The sequence below is a fragment of the Peromyscus maniculatus genome, chromosome 5 (genome assembly GCF_049852395.1).
Source record: "Peromyscus maniculatus bairdii isolate BWxNUB_F1_BW_parent chromosome 5, HU_Pman_BW_mat_3.1, whole genome shotgun sequence".
In the NCBI taxonomy this organism is placed as follows: Eukaryota; Metazoa; Chordata; class Mammalia; order Rodentia; family Cricetidae; genus Peromyscus; species Peromyscus maniculatus.
Window position 1 is genome coordinate 102,063,516 of NC_134856.1, and position 18,714 is coordinate 102,082,229.

At 45.3% G+C, this 18,714-nt stretch overlaps 1 protein-coding gene across 4 annotated transcripts in view; it reads left to right on the top strand.

The window, feature by feature from the left end:
• The first annotated feature begins 5,870 nt into the window (after positions 1-5,870).
• The window catches only part of Elmo1 (engulfment and cell motility 1), a 539,516-nt gene continuing 526,672 nt past the window's right edge, over positions 5,871-18,714 (top strand). The window contains exon 1 of one of the 4 annotated variants that reach the window (XM_076572972.1): positions 5,871-6,413. The gene's annotated coding sequence lies outside the window, so the exon portion shown is untranslated. The remainder of the gene's footprint in view (positions 6,414-18,714) is intronic. The other 3 variants (XM_042278256.2, XM_016007341.3, XM_016007340.3) reach the window with 3 other exon arrangements.

Genomic DNA, 18,714 nt, shown 5'->3' on the forward strand with positions numbered 1-18,714 from the left:
GATAGACATCATCTCAGGGTAAAAGGATAGAAAAAGGTTTTCTAAGAAAATGAACCCAAGAAGCAAGCAGATACAGCCATTTTGATATCTGACAAAAAAGATGAAAGCAGGGGAGAGGAGCACTTTGCAATAGACACTGAGGAAATTCAGAGCATCACAAGGACATACTTCAAAAATCTGTGCTCCATCAAACTGGAAAGCCTAAGAAATAGCTGAATTTCCTGATATATAAAACCTACCAAAGTTAAATCAAGAGCAGATAAGCAATTTAAACAGACTCATAACTCCTAGTGAAACAGAAGCAGTAATTAAGTTTCCCAACCCCAAACAGCCCAGGGCCAGATGGATTCAGTGCAGAATTATATCAGATTATCAAAGAAGGATTAACACCAATACTCCTCAAATTATGCTGCAAATTAGAAACTGAAGGAATATTTCCTAATTCTTTTTGTGGGTCCACAATTACTCAAATACCTAATCCACACAAAGACTCAACAAAAAAGAAAATTCCAGACCAATATCCCATATGACTATAGATGCAAAAATTCTCAAAAGCACTTGCAAACTGAATCCAAGAACATATCAAAAGATTATCTACCGTCATTAAGTTGTCTTCATCTTAGATAGGTGAAATTGTTCAACAAATGTAAATAAATGTAAATCAGCACATAAACAGACTGAAAGACAAAAACCACATGATCATCTCATTAGATGAAGAAAAGGCCTTTGACAAAATCCAACATCCTTTCATAATAAAAGTTCTGAAGAGACTAGGGATGCAAGAGACATATTTCTGCATAATAGAGACAATATAGAGCAAGACCATAGACAACATAAACCTACCTAGAGAGAAACTCAAAACATTTTCAGGAAAATCAGGAATAAGACATGGGTGTTCATTCTTGATACTTGAAGTCTTAGCTAGAGCAATAGGACAACTGAAGGAGACCAAGGGGATACACATAGAAAAGGAAGAAGTCAAAGTGTCCTCATCTGCCAACAATATAATTTTATTCATCAAAGACCCTAAAACTTCCACCAGGAAACTCCTAAGCTGATAAACACTTTTAGTAACATGGCAATATATAGAATTAACACACAAAAATCAATAGCCTTCCTTTATAGGTATGATGAACAGATTAACAAAGAAATCAAGAAAATACTACCTTTTACAATAGTCTAAAAAACAAAACAAAACAAACAAAATAAAAATACTCAGGATTATTCTTATCAAGCAAGTGAAAGACTTGTATAACAAAATTTTTGAGATACTGAAGAAAGCTAGGCATGGTGGCACACTCCTCCAGTACTCAGGAGGCAGAGGCAGGTGGATTTCTGTGAGTTTGACACCAGCCTCATCTATATAGTGAGCTCCAGGACAGCCAAACTATGTAAAAAAAAAAAAAAAAAAAAAACAAACTCTGTCGCAAAACAAAGAAACAAAGAAACAAACAAGTGGTACCAAAGAAGATATCAGAAGATGAAAAAAATCTCCCACGTTCCTGGATCAGTAGGATTAATGTAGTGCAAATAGCCATCTTACCAAAAACAATTTACAGATTTAATGCAAATCCCTTCAGATTTTCAACACAATTCTTTATATAAATCAAAAAACAATTTTCAGCTTCATATGGAAATACAAACAAAAACCAAACAAACAGACAAAAAACAAAAACAAAAATAAAACAGGATAGTTAAAACACTCCTGAATAATAAAAGAACTGTTTGAGATATCACTATCCCAGACTATACTACAGAGCTATCTGTAGTAATGAAAAAAAAACAGCATGGTACTGACAAAAAAAAACATGAATCAATGGAATAGAACTGAAGACCCAGACATAAATCCACACACTGATTTTTGCAAAAGAGACTAAAAACACACTGGAGAAAAGACAGTATTTTCAACAAAAGGTGCTAGTGAAACTGAATGGTTTCTTGTGGAGGAATGCAAATAGATGCTTATTTGTTACCCTTCATTAGATTCAACTCCAAGTGAATTAAGGACCTCAACATAAGACTAGATATTCTGGATCCCGTAGAAGAGAAAGTGGGGATAATCTTTAACTCATTGGCACAGGAAAAGACTTTCTGAACAGAACACCAATAGCACAGGCAACTAGATAAACAATTAGTAAATGGGACCTCATGAAACTGGAAAGCCTCTGTAAGGCAAAGGACACTGCCTTTCTTAACAAAGCAGCAGCTACACAATTGGGAAATATCTTTACCAATTACACATGGGATAGAGAGTTAGCATTTAAAATATATAAAGATCTCAAAACACTGGACTTTGAGCAAACAAATAACCCAATTAAAAATAGTGTACAGGGTTGGGGTGTGTGTGCATGCCTTTAATCCCAGCACTCAGGAGGCAGAGGTAGGTAGATCTCTCTGAGTTCAAGTTTGGTCTACAGAGCAAGTTCCAGGACAGCTAGGGCTACACAGAGAAACTCTGTCTTGAAGCAAAACAAAATAAACAAAAAATAGGGTACAGAATTAAGCAGAGAGTTCTCAAAAGATGAAACATAAATGACTGAGAAACACTTAGAAAAGTTCACTATTGTTAGTCATTAGGGAAATTCAAATTAAAACTACTTTGAGATTTCATCTTACACCAGTCAGAATGCCCAAGATCAATAAAACAAGTGACAGCTCATACTGGCAAGGATGTGAGGCAGGGGAAACACTCATCCATTGCTGGTGGGAGTACAAACTAGTAGTCACTATGGAAATCAGTATTTCAGTTCCTCAGGAAGTTTGGAAAAAATCCAGTTATACCACTCTTGGGCACATAGCCAATGGATTGTCCTTCTGGAGAGACTTATCCATGTTTTCTCTTGCCCTATTCATAATAGCCAGAAATTGGAAACAGTCTAGATGTCCATCAACTGATGAATAATAGATAAGGAAAATGTGGTGCAGTTTTACAATGAAATATTACTCAGCTCTTTAAGAGAAACAGAATTATAAAATTTGCAAGTAAATGGATAGACCTAGAAAAAAAATCATTCTGAGTAAGGTGACCCAGACTCCCAAAGACAAATATTGTATGTCTTCTTTTATATGTGGATGTTTGCTTGTAAGCTTTCGATATGCATGCTACAATTGTATAACCACAGAGGTTAGGTACCCAGTGAGATTAGGGAGGAGGAGAAGAACTCTCAAGGAAGGGCAATAGAATGTGATGCTATGAAGAGACAAGGCAGAGACTGGAGTGAGAGTACTAAGTGAGAAGGGGTAGGGAATATGGGGGTGGGAAGGAGACAGCTAACACTAAGAACATTTGAGGGGTCATATGGAAACCTAATACACTGGAAGACTCCTAAAATATACATATATATGTATATATATGTATATATGTATATATATATATATATATATATATGAAATCAAAATAAGTTACCAAATAACTGGAGAGTCAATGCCCCAGCTAGATATCTTATTTCACCAAGAAAAACCTCCAGTGACAGGAATGGGTTACGTCTAATTGAGTCATTGGCCAACAGGGCTATTGCCAAGGCTAATGGTTGCTCTACAGGAACTGGCAGTAATGCCCTGTTGCTGAAGACAACAGTTACATATCTCATTGAACATGGAGAAGTTGAGCTGGTGCCTAACTAGAGGCTTCATCCTTACTGACTAGCATTCATGGTACTGGAAGATACTTTCCATGCTTGCTACTAGAGGAGAAAGGTAACCACCAACCCATTTACAAACACTGTGTTCTACAATGGTGACCTACAACAATCATGACCTACCTGAAAGATATGCTGGTGCCACAGAGTTTCAAATGTTGTGAAACTAACCAACCACTCTGTGATGGGATTTAAGGCTCACCCCATGAGATGGAACTCATACCAAACACTTCTCAGGTGGCCAAGAACCTGAGACTGGATATGCTTGGGGCAAACCAAACAGTATTGTTCTGCTAGAGGACTATATAACAATAAAATGATCCCTAATGACATCCTGCTATAACCACAGATTCTTGCCTCATTTAGCCACCATCAGAGAAGCCTCTTTTTGCAATAGATGGGAATTAACACAGCGACCCACGGCTGCACAAAATTCAAAGAGTAAGAGATTTTAAATAGGGTATCATCTTCAAACCCTCCCCTCAGGGCTTAGGGAACTAGGCAGAAGAAGAGGCAGAAAGAATGTTAAGAGCCAGAGAGAATAGATGAGTCCAAAGAAATTGTGTCCTTCAGACACCGCAGAACTGATGCATGTGAACTCACAGAGACTGTGGCAGCATGCACTGGCCTGCACCAGCATGCACTGGCCTGCACAGGTTCAAGCCAGATGGATTCCCAGTGCTGAGAGGGGGAAATGGACATAGGTTCCTACCACTAACGGAGAAGCTATCTGTAATTGACACCTGTTTCCAAAGGAAAATTAGTTTTCTCCAATGGAGTATCACTGCATATATTAATCACTCTTCAGGGTAGGCCCCATGCCTAGCAATAGATCCACACAAAATGAACTCAATAGTTTGCAGACTGTTTGTCTCAAATTTGTGTTTGAACATTTTTTTCTTTGTCTAATTGGTCTTTGCTTGTATGTTTTTAAATTTTTATGATTTATGTTTCTAAAGCAAGTGTGCGTTTCCTGTTTATTTTGTTATTGTTATTTTTGGTTTGGTTACTTTGTTTTCTTTTTGGTTGCTTGTTTATTTTTAAAAGTGAGAGAGAAAGAAACATGTGGAGTTGGATGGGTGGGGAGGTGGGGAGTCTCTTGTAGGAGTTTGGGGTGGGGAAAAGCATGATTCAAATATATTATATGAAAAAAACAATAAAAACAAACTGGTGAGGCCAGGTGGTAGTGGCACAAGCCTTTAATCCCAGCACTTGGAGGCAGAGGCAGGTGGATCTTTGTAAGGTCGAGGTCAGCATGGGCTACAGAGTGAGGACAGTCAGGGCTACACATAGAGAAACCCTGTCTCGAAAAACCAAATAACTAACTAACTAAACAAACAAACAAACAAACAAACAAACAAACAAACTGGAGAAATTAATTTTAATCACACACACATCCTAAACTGGATACACTATTCAACTGATTTATTACATAGAAACTCTAGAACTATTATTTACTGAAATGATAAAATCAATATAAAAACAATGAGCTATTTTATTTTGTTTTTCATGCAAAATCCCTAATGGCTGCTAATGGAGAGTCAGCACAGGGTTAATATGTAAATATTCTTGTGATTAATCTTAAAGAGAGCATTGCCTTTTGCCTTGGATCCTGACATCTTCTAAGGTGTACTCCCAGCGCCTCTCCTTTTCTAGAGAAGAGGGCATGCACAGCAGCTCCCTGCCCTCTCCAGCGGCTCCATCACAGAGTGCCGAGTTAGGAGAGGACAGGTGTTTCTCCTGAACTTTCCAACTGTCATTTCCCTCTTGCCTGCTAGATTGGGAGTTAACTGTGTTGGATTTCTTTGAAAACTACTCAAGTAGGCTGCATGACTTCAATAATAATAATAATAATAATACAACAACCACAAATAACAAATTCAGGGTAGTACATGTTGCTTTATGCCACGCTATACCACATAAGAGAGTCTCTGGCTTCATTGCAGGAAACCATGTAGTTTCTATTACAGTAAACTCATAGGTGATGGAGGAGAAGGAAACGGGCTGTCATTTTTGCCGTGTTGCCCACGACAAAAAGTGTCAAGATTCATACAGAAGCTTCTTAGAGGAATTGCTTTGAAATAGCCCACCAAAGTTTCTCCTTCGGTGGAAAATTTCAAATAAGCTGTCCAAAATGAAAGCTTATAAAAAGGGTACCACGAGCTCTCGGTCCCCCAGAGGTGGCGCTATGAAGGTGATGGAGTTAATTAGTGCCTGTAAAACGCGGTTTCTGAGCTCATCAGAGAAGTCATGCTCAGCACACACTATTTATAGCAGAGCTGAGGTGTACATACTGTGTGACATTTCCCTCTTTTTAAGTAGAGGGACTTTAAAAAGTCGTAGGCACCCCGTCCTAGGCACCGTGCAGGGGGCGGGCAGCAGTGCGGGGGCGGGAAGCAAACGCGCCAACCACGCGTGTCCGCGCGCAGGTGCCGGGGGCGGCGGCGGCAACTCCGCAGCGTCTGCCCAGGAGGAGAGTTCGCGGCAGCTCGCGGGATGCTCCTAGATGCAAGATGTGTCTCTGGCCAGCAGGAGGAAGGAAGAGGAAGTGAGAGCAGCGGCAACCGGCGGCAGCGGCCGGCGACCCGAGTGTAAGTGCGTGCGTTCGGGCAGCGGCGGCGGGCGAGGATGGGCACGAGATAGAGGCAGAGCCACCGCCGTCCGCGGCCCCGAGAGGGGCTACAGAACCTCGGGCACCGGTCTACGGCCCCGGCCCCGGCTCCAGCGCTCCAGCTTCTGGGAGCCCTCGTCACCGCGTCCTGCGACCCCGGGCAGGTTTGTAAAGTTTTCAGGGCTGGCGCGGCGCCCGGCTCGCTGACCTCGGCGGCCCGGGCGGGGGCCGGGGCAAGACGAGGGCGCCGCGGAGACACTTTTGTTTCCTCCCGGGGCCCCGCGGCGCGGGCGGGCGGGGGCTGCGGGCGCGCTGCAGTTGGGAGGTCTGGGCAGAGGGGGATCCCGAGTGACTAGAGGCACGGGGGGGAGTGGACACTGGGGGCAGCTCCGGGATGGGGCTCAGGGCCAGGACCCGCGGAGACGGCCAGGGCAGGGTCAGCTGGAGGGGGCGCCGGAGGGCTGCGCCACCGGCGTAGGGGTGCTGGGACCTAACAGAGTGCGCCCGGGACCTTGCGGCCAGCAGTAGTGGGGCCGGAGAGGCGGGAGGCTGCGCTTAGTCGCGGCGGGTGGCGAGGACTCCGGGGGCTCGCTCCGGCGTCGCAGACCGGAGGGGATCCCCGGAGAGCGCGCTCCCGCGATGGGGCGCGACGGGCTGCGAGGACCCCTGCGGGCGTTCGCTAGTGAAGACCCGCCTCTCGGGGACCACGCGGGGCTTCCCTCTGGGGCCCGGGGAGGGCGGCGGGGGCTTGGCTGGAGAGGCTGGCGTGGGAGAGGGCGTACCGCGCGCCTTCCCGGGAGAGCGGCGGCGGTGGGGTTCTGGGGAGGGAGCGAGCGAGCTGCGCGCCGCGGTACCCAGCGGCTTTGAGGAAGAGGAAACCCAGAACTCAGCGGGCCGCGGTGCGCTTGTGTGGGGTTGGGAAGTCCGTGCTGTGCCGCGGGCGCGCGCCAGGCGTGTGTGTGTGTGTGTGTGTGTGTGTGTGTGTGTGTGTGTGTGTGTGTGTGTGTGTGTGTGTGTGTGTGTGTGTGTGTGTGTGTGTGTGTGTGTGTGTGTGTTCGCGCGGGTCACTGCGCGGGGGGTGGCGCTCTTCTACTGCCCCTCGGGGTTGGGGGCTGGCTCCCACTGACTCGCTTGCCTGGGGCCCTTTGAACTAGGCAGCTGGGGCAAGGGTTGTTGGACCTGGATTGACCCGAAGCTGCATAGTTTGGCCCCAAGCAGAGACAGCTCCTAGGGCCTCTGGACAGCTCCCGAGGCATATTGAGCTCGATGAAATGCACCCAGGGACTGTGGACCGCCTGCCGCTGGCCTAAGATACAGAGAGGAGATTGTGACTTGAGGGAAACCGGGGAAGAATTTGTGAATTTTGTTTTCTTTGATGTACAAAATAAAAATAATCCGCGTTAACGTACCAAAATATTTGAGAGCAACTTGGGACTGGAGGATCCAGTTTATGGGCAACGCCTGTCAGATTGGGAAAGCTGGCAGCAGAGCCGGTCCATTGAAGGCTTCTGGTCATGGTCTCCACGTGTCTCACCTCTTCAGCAGCTCTCCAAGGTTATTTCAAGGTTTACTGTTTCCACTCCTCAGTTTACAGGACCGGGAGTCCTAGTGAGTTTAAAGCCAGGTCACTTGCAGGCTTGTAACAAAGACTCTGTACTTATTTTTTTTTTTTTTCTTACCTGCCCTCCCTTCCTTCCTCCCTCCCTCCTTCTCTTCCTCGCTCGCTGACCTTTTGATCCTCTGCTCTTCACTATGGTACATTTGCTATCTTTTCAGAACTGTGGTTAAATGTGCATATATATGGCCTTTCTTACTGTATTTGCTGGCTGGCTTTTGTGTTAAGCTAGATGGAGTGGTAAACTGACAGAATGACTCCAATTGTGGGGCCTCCTGGAGAGGAGGAAAAGTAAGCAGGAGAAAGCTGGGGGACAGGAAGCTTGGGGAGACCACAGTCTGTGGAAACTCAGTGCCTGAACAGTCATTGGGCCACAGGATGGGTGGTCCTCTGATGGATACCACGCCCCCCCACAGCAGTATGTCCTTGTTAACTGCAACAATACTGACTTCCTGATGTTTTTTCTTTTTTACTCCATTTCTCTCCCCAGGACCTTTGCACATGCTATTCTGCTGCCTGGGGAGCTTTGCCTCACATGTCCAGATGACTCATCTTTTGCTTACTTCAGGCCTCTCTACTCGGTAGTCAGTTTTAAAGGGCTTTGTGGACAGCTGTCTCCGTCCTCTTGTGTTACCCAGGTTTCCCTCTCAGTATTTATCATTCCTTGGCATTATGTATTCACCTGTTTATTTTGTTATTGTCTCTCCCATTAGGATGGAAGTTTTAGCAGGTTGGTGACCTTGTTCACAGATCTAGATTAACTTCTAGCACAGGGTGGCAATGTGCTCCCTAAATGTTTTGTTGACTGACAGATGGAGAGTTGTCCATGCTGGGAGAGGCCACCGGGGAAACATACTAAGAAAATCCCACAGTGTCAGTGGCCAGTGGGAAGCCAGGCGTTTACCCTCCTCCATGCTCTGCCCCTGTTCTTTCAGACCCCCTCAGACCTGTTAGATCCCTTCCTCAGACCTGCAGGCTGAGGAAAGGTGTAGAGAGGCGATTGCTTGGGGCAGGGTATAAAAAGCAGAGCACTTTATTAAAAGCCCAATTGCTCCTGATCGACTGTAGTACCTCTCCCCGTGGAGGATGTCTTTTCAAAGCCCATGTTGCTTTAAGCCAAGGAAATACTCCTCTGGAGGATGGGCATTACCAGGAGCAGCAAGAGGTCCACATGTGTACCCTGTCCCTCCCTCTCTCACAGAGATGGAACTGAATTGAAGGCAGAGGAGAAGCCGTTGCTAGCTGGGCCAGGAGAGGGAGGCAGAGGGAAAATCGGGAGACCGATGAAGGAGAGAAGCAGGAAAGAGCCCTTGGAAGATGAAAAAGAAGCAGGCAGGTGAGGGGCTTCTCTAGGAGCTGCTGGGTTGGAAGCGTTTCTGAAACTTCAGCACCAATGCGAAGTCAGCACTTGAGTGTTTTCAAGTACTTTGCTTGCTTTGGGTATTTGGTGTGAGTGGGTGGGGAGAGGTGTGTGCAGGAAGGGAGGGCTTTGAGGCTCTGGCCCAGAGGATGTGGTGGGGGAGGGGGAACATGGCAAGTGGTGCACCAGCCCATGCTTGCTTACTTCATCACCTGGTCCAGCGCTGAAGCTTCCGAGGGACCATTCCTATTAAAATAGTGTCAGCCATCCTGATCCGGAACAGTGGGCCAGAAGGTTTCTCACTGGTCTGCAACCACTCTTTAGTGCCTGCAGCCACCCAGGGAGATAGCCTGGTTTAGACATCCTGTTGAATTTGGAGAAGGTGGGAGATTACTAAACCTCTCTGCCTTACAAAGCCTCAAGTGTTTTCTGCAAGAGTTGTGTAACGTCAATTCAAGTCAACGAACATTGTGCTTTGTTTGCTTAAGGTTGCAGCCCAGGAGGAGAGCCTGATACCCACTTAGCAGGTCCACATCAGCAGTCTAAAACACAAATTGAAGCAAGCAGAAGGCCAGCCCTCTGAGGAGGCTGAGGTTGAAGGATCTTGAATGAGAGGCAAGCCTGGGTTAATAGTTAGTTCAAGACCTGCTAGAAATGTATAGCAAGATGCTGCTCCATAGAAACAAGGGCTGTGGGGTGGTGGTGGTATAGATAGCTCAGGGGGATATCTATCTATCTATCTATCTATCTATATATATATATATATATATATATATATATATATATATACACACACACACACACACACTGACCAGCATGTACCAGGTCATGGGTTCTGTCCTTAGAGCCGCACAGAACAGACCCTTAGTACTGAATGTGTAGTTCCATATGGGTTTGAGTTTTAAAAATTTGCCTTAATAATTCTAGAGGTTGTGAGGATTTTTTTTCACCAGCTTGTTAGGAATTCGGATAGAAAAGAATCCACAGGGCCATGCTTTCAGAAGCATCTAGCTGTTTTCCTTTTACAAAATACTGTTAGCTTAATTTCTTGTGAAAGATGCTGTTTCCAAATGAACCACGTGCAGTGTGAGCCTTTGACTTCACCCTAAACATGTTAGTGTTTATAGAATTCGACATTTGTCAGGCCCTGAGGCCACCCCTATCTTAGAGGGGCAGGGGACCCAGGGGACCAGCTCTTCTTTACTGCGGTGATGCAGAGTCGAGCCATCCTCAGGAGCTCTTGCTTTACTTAGAGGGACATCCAAAGCACCTGCCGTTTTTCTGGCCGAGTGTTAGCTTTGAGCTTTTGAAAATTTCCTCTTCTGGACCTTTCCTGTTTTACCCCTGGCATTCCCTGTGTGCATGATTCTGATTGCTTTTGGAGATTTGCAGAGGCAGTCATTCTGTTTTGGTAGTAGCCACACTGCTGTGATGGGTAATTAGATTAGGTATTCCTGCTGACTTGGGTTTAAGACTGGCCAGCCAAAGAACAAAGCCAAAGGCCAAGAACTTCCGCAGTGTCCAAATCAGAAGGGTCATGAAGGCCAGCCATGCAGACAGGGTGTGGCTTCTTTGACATGTGTGGCCCTAGAAAGCATTCCACTGCACAACATAGTGCTTTCGGGTTCAGCAAAGCCAGTCTGCATAGCCCATGCACACACTGGCTGCTGTGCTCAGTTTCCTGGATAATCTAGGTTGTCTGAGTGCTAACAATGGCAACTTATCTGTGGCAGTCAGAACTGAAGCCTGCCAAGCCCAGCCACAATCAATGATTAAATTAAGTGCTGTGTTTCAGCCCTCCATTGGTGCAGGTACAGCTTGAGCAGAATTTTGTCAGTGAGGCAAACAGTTAAGTACTGAGGTAGGAATATATGTGGGTGAAGGAATGCTGTCTCATCAAACGGAATTAGCCACAGCAACAACCTGGCCCGGTGCTGAGTAGAGAAATTAGTCACATGTATAAATAGAAGGAGATGCTTCTCCGTGTTCTGGGCCCCCACAAACACTAGTTTCCAGAATTTGAGCAAGATTATAATTGGAACCTCAGTTTTAGGAATTGAAGCTTACAGTTGGGCTATTTTAGTTCTAACAGTTAATGTAGGGAACACAGCTTTCCTAAGTAGAAAATGCTGGCTACTCACTACTTACTCTACTCCAGGGCAGCTGTGCTGGGTGGGTGGTATTTCCGGAAAAGCAGCAGTGGGTTATGGGAAGGATGCCCAGGTAAGGCATCACGAAGCATCGAAGCATCATGCCAGATTGGGTCATGAGGTCAGTGTGACTCTTCCTCCACGGCTGACACTCTTCCCTATGGCATACTGTTTGGGGAGGAATAGGAAGCCACCAGCATAGTGTTGTTATCCCATTTTATAGATGTGGTCTAGCGCAATGCCATGCCACGGGGGTGTTTGGAAACTGGAGCTAAGCCTTATTTAACTCTTCTGAATTTTTTTTTTCAACTTTCGTTTCTTTGTGCCACACCAGGATGTATGTCCTGGTTAGTTATTCATCTTGTTGGTTCAGAGGTATCTGGAGAGAGCTTCACTCCTAGGTGCTGTTAGGAATGCCCTTGACTTAGCAGGGCATGGTGACGTCTGCCTGTGACACCAGATCTTGAGATGCTGAGACTAGGATGTTTGTGAGGCCAGCCTGGGCATTATAGATAGCCCCATCTAAAAATAAAGCCAAAAACAAACCAAAATAAAAGTACCCCCCCCCAACAAATAACAACAAAAACAAAGCAGTGCTGGATAAGGATACGGCTTAGTTGGTAAAGTGCTTGTCTTTATGGCGTGGGGACCTGAGTTGGATCCCCAGAGCTCACATAAAAGTGCTGGGGTGGTGGGGATGGAGGACGACTTGGAACTTACTGGTCTCATGTAGAACTTGTCTAATTGGCAAGTTCTAGGTCAGTGAGAGATGCTGTCTAAATTAGGTAGATAGTACCTGAAGAATGGCGTCTGAGGTTGTCCTCTGACCTTCACATCCATGAGCGTACATAAGCCCCCACACTCTTACACGTGTATGAACACAGAGATGCAAAATAAAAAAAAAATTTTTATTTTTGAGGCAGGGTTTCTCTGTGTAATACCTCTGGTTGTCCTGAAACTTGCTCTGTAGACCACACTGGCCTCGAACTCACAGAGATCCACCTGCCTCTGCCTCCCATGTGATGGGATTAAAGGCGTGTGCTACCACTACCCAGCTTACATGATTTTAAATAGAAAAAGAAGTAAGCTGTGCCCTTGGTTCTGGTAGGGGTACTGCTCAGTGGTATTACATGTGCTGCTTGGCCTATCTGAGGCCTTGGGTTTGAGCCTCAGTGCCATAAAAAGAAAAACAACAGAAGAAATCCCTGTAGTTCAGATGCATGTGTCTCAGGTTGCCATGACATCTAGCTTGGGATGTCTCTCCTGCCACTGAAATAGAGAATTTCAGAGTTGATCCTTCTCTGGATATTTCATTCTCAAGTTGCCCTTAGCCTTGAATCTAGATCCACCTGTCTACTCTGATATACCTATCAGCCAAGGTCACGATATTGGAAGATGAGGCAATTTATTAATGAGAGAGAGAGAGAGAGAGAGAGAGAGAGAGAGAGAGAGAGAGAGAGAGAGAGAGAGAGAGAGAGAGAGAGGTGTCTTTGCCAAGGAAAACATATTCTTTAGCCAACACTTTTAAAAATGGGGATGAGTTGTGGTGCAGGTAGAATTGTGGAACCCATTGGGAAGGAACCAGTTGGCAGGGGAATATACTTCATGTTGCACTTGTCAGTTTGTCATAGCTTTGCTGCTTCTGACCATGGATTGATACCCACCGAGGGAGCCGGAGACCTGAGTCCATTAAGCGGGAAGGCTCTTCTTGGGCAATGCAGAGGTTGCTGCTGTTCTTTTCTACTTACAGATCATTGGCCCTTGATTTTGGGTGGTCTCAGCCTTGGTGCCACTGACATTTTGAGCTGGATAATTGTCTGTTGAGGACTCTCCCATGCATTTCAGGATGCACACCAGCTTCCCTGCCCCCTCCCAGTTCGCCAGGTCCCAACAGTGCCACTGAGTTGGGAACAACCAAAACTGTATTCACACTTCACAAGCCTGTGGCTCAGGGGCCTCCCCTCCCCTCCCCTCCTCTCCTGTCCTCCCCCCTCCTCCTCTTGGTTGAGTACCTCTGCTTTGTTTTCTGAAGAGATCAGAACAATTGTGTGTAATGTGACCGTGGGATTCTAGATTTTCAACAGCAGTTGGAAGTGCCCCGGTGTTCTGTCACTGGTTATTCCTGGGAACCTAAGGCAGTGTGTTCACGGATGGGGATCTCACCCTTTATGTTCATTCATTTGCCTTAGTTTCCTCCCTGCTTCCCGCACTGCTTAACTGCAGTTATTTTCCTAAGTCAAATGGTTGCAAGTCTGACTTCAGTGTCCATCCTGTAGCCCAGGCTTTCGGTTTTGAGTTTGACTACTGGTTACTGCAGTACTGTAACCTTTACGTAACAGTTAGAGGGTAAATGGATGGAGCAGGGTGGTGAGGAGCTGTCAGCTTGGCTCGGTTAGAGGCCTGGTCACAAGGTAAAGGAATGCCTGCTTGGGGTCCGGTAACTGAGGACAGTGTCTGCTCCTGTGCTTGGCAAATGCTCCTTGCCTGATGAGCTGGTAATGGATATGGAAGTTCCATCAGTGTGATAGGACCTTGTTAGCAGGTCAGGGAGAAACTTTAAAGGTATTGGCTTCCATGAAGTCCTTTCCCACTCAGTGCATTAGATTTCTGTGCAATCTCGTGACATTATTTTCTTATGTAATTATATGTCAACCTTGTATTGGCCTCCTCTGGCTGCTGTAGTGTCCAGAGCAGTAGCTAGTGGCTTATGCTGCTGTGTTTCCCCGAGGCGGCAGCCTCCTCCGAGTCACAGTCCTGTAGCAACCCTCTGCCCGCCCTTCCTTCCGCCCTTTGTACCTTTTTATTTTCAGTTTGAGATTGCATTTGGAGCACCAGAGTTTTGTGCTCTGGGGTTCAGTGGCTCAGTGTACTGCATGAGATATATTTTCCAGGCCGCTACACACAATTACTCTTCATTTTGAAGTATAATGCATTTCAAAATATATACTTTTTTCTGTTTTGGGGCTCTTTAACCCAAAAGTATAAACCGCAGCTGGCTTTGCCCGTGGCCTTCAGAAGACGTGTGGCTTGGGAAGCTGAGCCAGTGGAGTACTTTGGTTAGACTGCACATTTTTGGCTGAGTGAAGAGTGAATTCCAATAACACTCAGTAAGGCTGGTTTCAACTGGACTTCTGCCCACCCCCACACTACTCTGCCCTACCATGCCCTAGATTTTTATAGTGGACTGGTACCTTAGTTACTTTAATTATGTGCTACTTGGTGGAAGTGACTACTAGTTAAACATTTTGGCTTGGGTACAACACACACACACACAGAGAGAGAGAGAGAGAGAGAGAGAGAGAGAGAGAGAGAGAGAGAGAGAGAGAGAGAGAGAAGCAGAGGAATGATGATGTTAGCTGCTAAATTCTATTTTCTCCAATACATGTCCCCTTCACTGAATGGGAACCATGTGAAAGCAAAATGTTTATCAAGGAACGAATACATTTTCATTCTCTTTGGACCCACTCTACTCAGCAAGTGACTTAGACTCATTGGAACTGTTTCTCAATCATTGTTCTTCTGCTTAGAGTTTTTGAAAAATATCTGCTGGGATTTGCATAAAAGAAGAATAAAAAAGTTTTATCTTTAAGTTACATTTTAAAAAGCAATGAGGGGTGTGATGTAGCTGGATGATAGGGTGCATGCTCCATGTGGACAAAGCCTTGAATTCTGTTCTCATCATTTGAACAGAATCCACCCCCCCACACACACACACAAATGAATGAGAATAATCTTAAAATGCATATAAAGATTTTAAATTGAACTATTACTGCTGGCCTTAACCCATCACAGTACTTCGCCCAGTCCTTCCATTCACCCATTCTTCTGTCAGTCAGCCACGCCACAGCCATTTTAGCTGTACTGTATGTTGTGGTCAAGGCACTTCACATTTGGAGCTTTGCTAGGGATGAATGAATGAGAAGAAGGTCAGTTAAGAGATTATTGTAACTACTAGTACTGCAGATTTGCAGATCACGGGAAGGAGTACACAGATGATTATTTGGGAAAGATCTAGAAAACTTAAAGAAAGATTGCTCCAGGAGTCCTGCAGTCCATGGTGGAGGAATGTTTGGGGGAGTCCTGGAGTCAACTCTTTTGGGAACTAGACATTGGATTGGATGGAAAGGAAAGCCAAAGGCTCTTAGGCGAGGATAATAGGCAGTCTAGGTTTTATGAGGGACTCTGTCCCATTGCAGCCTGGGCAAGAAATTAGACAGTCCAGCAGGCAGGAGAGACTAAGGAAGGCTTCTTGTCAGCTTCTGTCCTCTAGACCTGCCCAAATAAACACCCAGTCTTGGGGAGAGGAATAAATAAATACAGAAGTGAGCTTGCTGTGCGGAAAGGCTGCCCCACCCCCACTTCCCATCTGATACCCCACAGCTGGCTTCCAGCCGGGGCAGACAGGGGAAGGGGGACAGTATTCACTCCTGATGTTGCAGCCACCCACTGAAGGAAACAAATGGAGGGCTTGGTGACTGATTGGATTTGGGAAAAGGAAAAGAATGGTTCTTTGAAGTTTGGAACTAAGTAAACACGCACTTGTTAATTAAGGATTCTAGCTGATTTTCAAGTGTTGGCTGGCAAGGGTAAGTTCATTATCTTGCTCAGCCTCAGTTTTCCCATCTGTCAGGTGGTTTAATGTAAGTCCACAGCCTCTGGAGCTGCTGACATGGTACCTTTAATACTAACTATACAGTGGTTTTGGTGCATTGGTTTTCATGTTGTTGATGCCATCCCTTTTATCAGGGGTTTCTCTGCAGATTTTTAACACCAACATCTTGCTACACACATTTAAAGACTTACATTGATTAATTTTCTCTAAGAGGCCTGAGCCATTCCTCTTAAAAGCTCAGCTAGACTTTGCTTCGTACATCTTTGCTTCAGAAACAGAGATGCAAACTGCCACATTAGGATAAATATCATCAATTGAGAGTGAAATGAACCAACATAATAGATGATGCTACCAATTTGGTGTGCTCAAATGAAAACCCAGGTAAGTCGATATGTATCTCTAGCTGACCTGGGATTTCACTCTATTGCTGATCCACTGGGAATAGAGATTGGAGGTTACTGTTCAGGGCTCTTCCCCATCCCTTGATTCTTGATTTCTGAAAAGGGCTGTTTACACCTGTCTTGCTACAGGCAGGAGCTCTGTGAGAAATTCCTGTTTAGCAGAGTCCTAATGAGTAGCAATGGACAGGCATTCAATTCAGATGAACTGGGATTTATATGATTGTGTTGTTTATAAAGGAGGCTCAGTGGTCCCTAAACACTTTATAAGCATTACATTTGAATCACTTAGAACCTTCTGGAAAGTAAGTGACTGCTTAAAGTTTCAATGGAATGTGGGTGGGTGTAAAGTGTTCCACTTTCTTCTTTAACCTGAACTGGCTTGTTAGACTGTCAGCCAGAATCAAAGTCACTCTAAGTATAAGATAGAAAGGGAAGAAGAGGAGGACCATGGCTCAAAGAGACAAACCCACAACAGCTCTGCTGTGCCAGCATAATGTAGTTGTACCAACTTTCCCACTTTCCCAAGTGTTCCATGTAGAACATTTTATTCTATGTCCACGTTAAGCCACTGCCACTGTTCCCATTTCTGTTCACTAGTTCTGGCCATTGTTAGTTTGGGTACCTGCTCTGCTCTGCTCTGTAAGTTCCTCCAGGAAGGCAGCAGCTAGCGTACAGGCTTACTAGAGCCTTACACAGTAGCTCCACGTACCCATTAAATCGTCATTTACTAATGGCTTTTGTGAGTGGATCGAAAGAAAGATGAACTTCAGCGTAGACACTGACTGTCACGAATTGCAGCATAGGCTTGAGAGAGAGGAATGTTCCAGTGCAAAGAACTTCTTCAGACTTAGCAAGGGAGACCGTGACCGCAGTCAGGAAAAGCCAGCAACAAATTGCGTGCTCTCTTCAGTATATAAACATTTCTGTCCTTTGTTGTTGTTGTTCCCAAGTAGAGGAGTGTGACTCCTTCAGCTTCTGCAGGAGTTATGCAGCAGTATTCCTGCCTGCCTCTCAGGCGGGGTGCGTAGCTGGAAAGGGAATCCAGTGGTAAACATAATATCTAAAGACTCATAGAAAGGCCTGTGTCATAAGATGCAGGGGTCTGGTGAAGCAGGAATTCTACTCACACACCATGTAGCCAACAGTGTAAAGATTCCAAGCACCTTGACTCCCTTTCCCACTTTAGAGTTGTGCCCTTTTCCTGCAGTATACATCAGGAGACACTTGCCAGCTGTCAGTGTCCCCCCCCCACCTCAACACCCCCCCCCCTGTTTCTGACACTGAGTTTTGCCTTGGTTGAGCATGGAGCATGTGCCTTTGGAATGCTGTGTGGAGTGGCTCCTAGTACTTGGTGACCACAGACAAGAAGTGATTTGTCCTAAGAGTTTTGCCACCTCAGGAGCATGTAGAAGAGCAGCCATGACCTTAAGCCATCTGTAGCCAGCTGCCTGCAAGGCAGCAGAGAGAAGAGGGCAGAATGGCGATTCTGCTTCCCAGGAGACATTGTTCTTGGTAAACATTTTGTTGTAATTATTGCTGACTGAGCTTCATTTAGAATCTTTCCAAATATGCTGCTAATAATTTTAGAATATGAAGATATGCAATGAGAAAGTCCGAGACCGTGAAGGCCTGTGAGAAGTCACTGTGAAGATTTCCATGTCAGCGTTTGTTTCAAAGTGCACATTTCTTTCAGACAATGATTAGCTTACTGTAAGGTGATGGTTCATAACCAGATCAGACCAAGGCCGAGAGAAATGGCCCAACACCAGCTTTAATAGTGGGTTTCTTCTTCTTTCCAAATCTAGAAATTGTGTGGGAAGAATGGGGCCCATCCATTTGAAACACATGCCAAGAGAGAGTTTAGGGTCATGTGCAGCAGAGAATCCACGGTGGCATCTCAGCTCTTGTCACTAGAGAGACACCAGAGCCTTTCACTTCCAGGAAAGTGACTAACATACACTTTAAATTCTTTTTTCTTTCTGAGACAGGGTTTCTCTGTGTAGCCCTGGCTGTCTGGGAACTCACTTTGTAGACTAGGCTAGCCTTGAACTCTGAGATCTGCCTGCTTCTGCCTCCTTAGTGCTGACATTAAAGGTGTGTGCCACCATGCCTAGCTAGTTTAAATTCTTAATTGCTTTTGAATCCAAATATGCCCCAGTGTTTGACTTGGAATTTATTTTAAGTTCATTTGTTCATTCACACATGTTTATTGAGTACCAACTCGGTACCATAACTAAGCTTTCTTCCAGAAGAATACACACACACACACACACACACACACACACACACACACACACACACACTCAATTTCTAGGCAAGAACTGTAT